This window comes from Nanorana parkeri, unplaced genomic scaffold, assembly GCF_000935625.1.
Source record: "Nanorana parkeri isolate BGI_ZX_2015 unplaced genomic scaffold, ASM93562v1 scaffold229, whole genome shotgun sequence".
NCBI lineage: Eukaryota > Metazoa > Chordata > Amphibia > Anura > Dicroglossidae > Nanorana > Nanorana parkeri.
In genome coordinates, this window is record NW_017306497.1 from 457,239 (window position 1) to 463,432 (window position 6,194).

The window sequence follows — 6,194 nt, forward strand, 5'->3', positions numbered from 1 at the left end:
CTCTCTCTCTCTCTCTCTCTCTCTCTCTCTCTCTCTCTCTCTCTCTCTCAAATCAGCAAATCAGATAAAAGAAAAGGAGATTGGGATTCTTGTTTAAATAGTCTATCAATATTAAAGATAAAAGCTGTTTGGTTGATATTGGCAACAATGACATTTCTCTTTCCATGGTTATTGAATCAGCCCCTCTGACATTTTCCTGGTCTCCTCTCATTTTCTTTTTGTCTCTCATTTTCCTCATTCTTTGCTTGACTCTTACTTCTCCCCATCCAACTTGCCCACTTTATCTGTATCCCATTCTCATTATTTGGCTGTCTGCTCCCCCTCTCACTATCCATTCTCTTACAGTCTCCTCTCCCATACTTGAACAATCCTCTCTCTTGCACTCTCATAGTGCCCACTCTTGCACTCTCATTCTCCTCTCTCCTCTCTTGCACTCTCTCGCATTCTCCTCTCTCCTCTCTTGCACTCTCCCAGTCTCCACTCTTGCACACTGACAATCACTTCTCTTGTACTCGTCTCTCACAGTCTCCTCTCTCATAGTCCCCTCTCTTGCACTCTGACAGTTTCCTTTCTTGCATTCTCCTATCTAACAGTCCCCTCTCTTGCCCTTTAACATTTCCCTCTCTCCTCTCTCACAGTTCCCTCTCTACGTTCTCACAGTCCTCTCTCTCCTCTCTTACACTCCAACACCCACTTCTCTTCCACTTTCACTTTCTGCTATTTCCTCTGTCACAGTCACCCTCTCTCCTTTCTCATTGTCCCCTCTCTGACTCTCTCACAGTCCTCTCTCTTCCCTCTTCCACTCTCGCAGTCCCCTCTCTTTTCTCTTGTACTCTCACAGTCCCCTCTTCTCTTGCACTCTCACAACCCTCTCTCTTACACTCTCACAGTCCTCTCTCTTGCATTTTCATAGTCCCCTCTCTTTTCTCTTGCACTCTCACAATCCCCTCTTTTCTCTTGCACTCTCACAGTCCCCTCTCTTCTCACAATCCCCTCTTTTCTCTTGAACTCTCACAGTCCCCTCTTGAACTATTGAAGTCCCCTCTCTTGAACTCTTGAAATCCCCTCTCTTACACTCTCACAGTCCCCCCTCTTCTCTCGTATACTCTCACAGTCCCCTCTCTTCTCTCTTGCACTCTCACAGCCCCCTTTCTTCTCTGACAGTGTCCCCTTATATCTCTTACCCTCTCTCTCGTTTCTACCTACTTCACATGTATGTGTACATATCTTTTTGATGCAATATTATCTTAGGTCTGGTCCTCAAATTAACATATATGTGCAGGATAAAATGCAGAAATGATGTTCCAGCCTGAATTGGAGTTTTAGTTCCAATAGTTTGTCCAGGCATTAAAATGCCTTTAATGTATTAGCACATTTATGTACAACCCGATATACTTTTATGACTGTTAGTAGTGTGTATGGGCTCCAGTATAACTGCAGATGATTCAGTTCACATTGTCCGATAGTCTTATGAGCACAAATCAAGCTATTTCTGTACAGGAAGAGTTCAGCAGCAGCGGTAAAGAAGAGGCTGCATCAGGGGATGGCTGAACACTGCCTAAAATAGCAACACAGTAGATAATTCAAAACCATTCCCAGCTAAATAAATCTATATGTAAAATCATTCTAAACCAGGTAGGGGAACTCGAGTCAAAAAAGAAAAACCTCTTTCTGCAAGATATCTATATTTTATCTGCAACATATCTTTATTTTCAGCGCAATTCTTTGTTTCCTTTAGTGTCCCTCATGTCCTAGAATGTGTTTGGAAGTGCTACAACTAAAAATGATGAAGTTAAACAGTCTCGACCCCATATCCTGATATCTGACTGAACTCTGTGAGCTGCCTGCAAAACATATCCACTCCCTCCATGCCTGAAGTATGAAAGTAGCATTGCTCCTGACATACAAACACACTGGCTGCCTATTTGATTTGCTGTCATTTAGGGCAGGTTCACACAAACCCCTCAGTGTTTTAGCATGCAGGCTAGATTATTGTGACAGTATATCACACACTGCCGGAACTTTTGAAATTTTTCTCCTTATCGGTAGCATACAATATGCTGAATACATTATATTCAGGTCCCCGTACAGCAGTGCAGCGTTGTTTCCACATTCTTTATTATTTCCAGGTAATAGGTGATTTCTAAAATAGCTACATCACATAAAATCCAAAATATGTGCTGTGTGACCCGGTCCCTAAAATGCATATAAGTTTGAAGCCAAACGCCATAAAACTTAACTTCTGGGCACTGCGGGAAGTGAGGGATGAGCTCCAGTCGCATCACCCTCATCTCCTCACTACCTACCATTCACAAAATGCCTTGTATTTGTTTCCAAAGAATAATGATTGCAGGAGCAGAGGAGGGAGGCTTGCATGTGAAATAATATTCTCCAATCACAGAATGTCCTGTATTTGTTTCCAAAGAATAATGATTGCAGGAGCAGAGGTGGGGGCTGGAATGTGAAATCATCTCCTCCAATCACAGAATGTCCTGTACTTGTTTCCAAAGAATAATGATTGCAGGAGCAGAGGGGGCGGGCATGTGAAATCATCTTCTCCTATCACAGAATGCCTTGTATATGTTTCCAAAGAGTAATGATTGCAGGAGCAGAGGTGGGGGCGTGCATGTGAGACCATCTCCTCCAATCACAAAATGCCTTGTATTTGTTTCCAAAGAATAATAATTGCAGGAGCAGAGGAGGGGGCGTGCATGCAAAATAATCTCTTCCAATACAGAATGTCCTGTATTTGTTTCCAAAGAATAATGTTTGCAGGAGCAGAGGTGGGGGCGTGCATGTGAAATCATCTCCTCCAATCACAGAATGTCCTGTATTTGTTTCCAAAGAGTAATGATTGCAGGAGCAGAGGAGGGGGCGTGCATGCAAAATCATCTCCTCCAATCACAGAATGCCTTGTATTTGTTTCTAAAGAATAATGATTGCGGGAGCAGAGGTAAGGGCTGGAATGTGAAATCATCTCCTCCAATACAGAATGCTTGTATTTGTTTCCAAAGAATAATGATTGCAGGAGCAGCGGAGGGGGCGTGCATGTGAAATCATCTCCTCTAATCACAGAATGCCTTGTATATGTTTCCAAAGAGTAATGATTGCAGGAGCAGAGGTGGGGGCTGGAATGTGAAATCATCCCCTCCAATCACAGAATGTCCTGTACTTGTTTCCAAATAATAATGATTGCAGGAGCAGAGGAGGGGGCGGGCATGTGAAATCATCTCCTCCAATCACAGAATGCCTTGTATTTGTTTCCAAAGAATAATGATTGCAGGAGCAGAGGAGGGGGCGGGCATGTGAAATCATCTCCTCCAATCACAGAATGCCTTGTATTTGTTTCCAAAGAATAATGATTGCAGGAGCAGAGGAGGGGGCGGCAATGTGAAATCATCTCCTCCAATCACAGAATGTCCTGTACTTGTTTCCAAAGAATAATGATTGCAGGAGCAGCGGAGGGGGTGGCAATGTGAAATCATCTCCTCCAATCACAGAATGTCCTGTACTTGTTTCCAAAGAATAATGATTGCAGGAGCAGAGGAGGGGGCGGCAATGTGAAATCATCTCCTCCAATCACAGAATGCCCTGAGAAAATACAAGGCATTTAGTGAATGGGCAAGTAGCGAGGAAGGGGAAGGATGTGGCCAGAGCTCTTCACTGCTAGAGTTGCATCCCTCACTCCCCCAGTGCCCGGTAGACGAGTGTTATATGTAGGATCCAGCATGCTGCTAGGTAAGGTTTTCATACATTGTAGCAGCCACACACACACACCATACCGCTTTATATTGATAATTTACACACTCATCATTCTTTTCCTGGTGTTTTGCTTCAAAGTATATTTAACTTTTTTAGGTTTAGGATAGAGTAAAAACATTATTTTTTACTCTGTGTCTTGTTGGGGAGATTTCCCTTCATGTCCTATCCCAGAGACACCAGAAAGTAATCTCTCCAAAGTGAGGGGAACTCCTCTCCTCTTTCATTGGAACAGGTGTCCCCAGTAAAGGATCTTCCCATGTTCAGGTGACAGCTCTAACATTTTGGATTTCCCATTTCTTTCTCTCGGAAGGGCTCTTGAGAGCAGTACTGAGGCAGCCTGCTATAATGTTTTCAGGAAGTGATGTACAGCTCCCTGCAGGCCCCTCATACCAGCCATGATATGCCTGCATTGCTAAAAGAAGCACAGAGACCCGGTGATGATGTCATTGGGTCTGAAATAAGATATGAAATGAAAATGGAAAGCATGTTAATGAGGGGGTAAAGGAGGAACCAAGAAAGGCAAAATATAAGCAGATTAAACTTCAGCTTAAAAATGGTTCTTTGGCAAATACTTGGACAATATGGTTCCGTTTTGTTGGGCTTTATACCTTCCGCTGAGAAAGTTACTAATGGCTTTTTCATTGTTTTCTATAATAACTTTTTCATGCTCTGGATCCATCACCTAGGACAAAGAATGAGAAAATTGCTGTACCTTGCTAGCATTTCTACTTATATATAATTATATTCTGTTATTAGCTTTTTTCATACAGATGAATGGATGAATTCTAAGGAATCTTCTGAAGTGGGTCTTCAGGTTGTCAGTGCATCTTATTTAAATTGTGGCCACAGACTTCATATTGTTCACTTCTGAGCCTGCTTTCTGAGCTGATTGCAGTAGACTCTCACTACCATTCATCTCAGGGCATGATTTTTTTTTCTCAGGATGGAAGAAAGACGGGCGTCTGTCACTAAAGACCCTTAAAACTGTGGAAAGTATATACAGGAACCTTTCCTTGCTGTCCTTCATGGGAACATACAGATTAAGATACATGTTGAACCTCGTGCTGGTGACATTCTTCAACTATCTGCATGTGGCGGCGCCATCCGCCGTCATTTCGAGCAGCCACTGGTATATCCACATGGGAATCCCGGTAAGGTGTGCAGCAAGGATCCTTTTACTCAGTTGCCAAGGAGCCAGCATTCTGCAGAGAAGGACCCCTGTTCTGCGTTGTGGAAGCAGTGGTCTCTCTGCTGAGATCTCACACTTTCCTTGCTAAGACAGACCTTTAGCTCTCCAATCAGCAGGGAGTGTGAGTTTTGCTGATTGCACAACTATCACTCTAACTCAGTAAGCCCATAATAAGGTTGGTCCTTGGTCATCTGAACATTGCCAAGTCACAGCCTATACTGTAAGGTCTTTACAGTACTCCTCTTAAGAGCCCTTAGCCATGATGCAAGCCGTGGGTTGGCTCTTGGGAGGAGTTATGTAAAAATCAAAATGTCTTGATGGTAGTCTTGAGGATTGCACATGTCAAAGCACACTTCCTTTGCATGCACATCACCCTAGGTAATGCACACATGTAATGATGAGCCTTCATGATTGAAAGAACTGAAATACAATGAATGAAAGTGGCAGGTCAGGAACAGTCATGCTGGGAAGGAAAGGACTATATGGGTTGGACTCGATGGACGTATGTCTTTATTCAACCCCAAATACTATGTAACAATGTAACTATGACTAGATGATGTGAGATGACCTCCAGCCAGGAAATGAGGCTAACTTGCTACAGCATCTAATGCACACAGTAAGAAGCTCACAGTGTGCAATGAAATCACAGAAAGCTATTTCAGTACAGGAGAAGAGCCGGTAGAACTGTGCAAGACTGGAGGGAAGGCTGGAGTCCATCTTTAACCATGTAGTTATCGCTTAATCTGACCATATCAAGTTGATCATAATATGTCAAAAGGGACCTTATTTACTGTGCTGTATATAACTCTGCTAAGGGTTTCTTCTTGCCCAGTTGCTATTGTCTCTCTGTATCTCAGTTGTGATTGACATATCATCATTTAGAAGAGACAATGTAACCGCTTTATTGGAACCCATATGAACTGATCACCACTTCATAAATATAATTTCCTATATGTGATGTCACTATATTCTTAGAGGCCACAATTCAATTCTTAGAGATCCCCAGCAGGCAGCATTAAAAGGATCAAGGCGTACACTAATCTGTTCTGGGGGCTCGGTGAAGTCCAAAGCCTTGATTCCTCTGCCTGCACATTTCACACACAGAAATTGCCCCCATTTAGGAGCAGAAAGCAGAAATCTAGAGGATGTGTATGATCAGAGAGGCTGGAGGGAGCGAGCGACAGGAACACCAGGCGGTCTGATCTGTAGCACCGGATTAGGCGTCTTTGCACACAGAAAATAA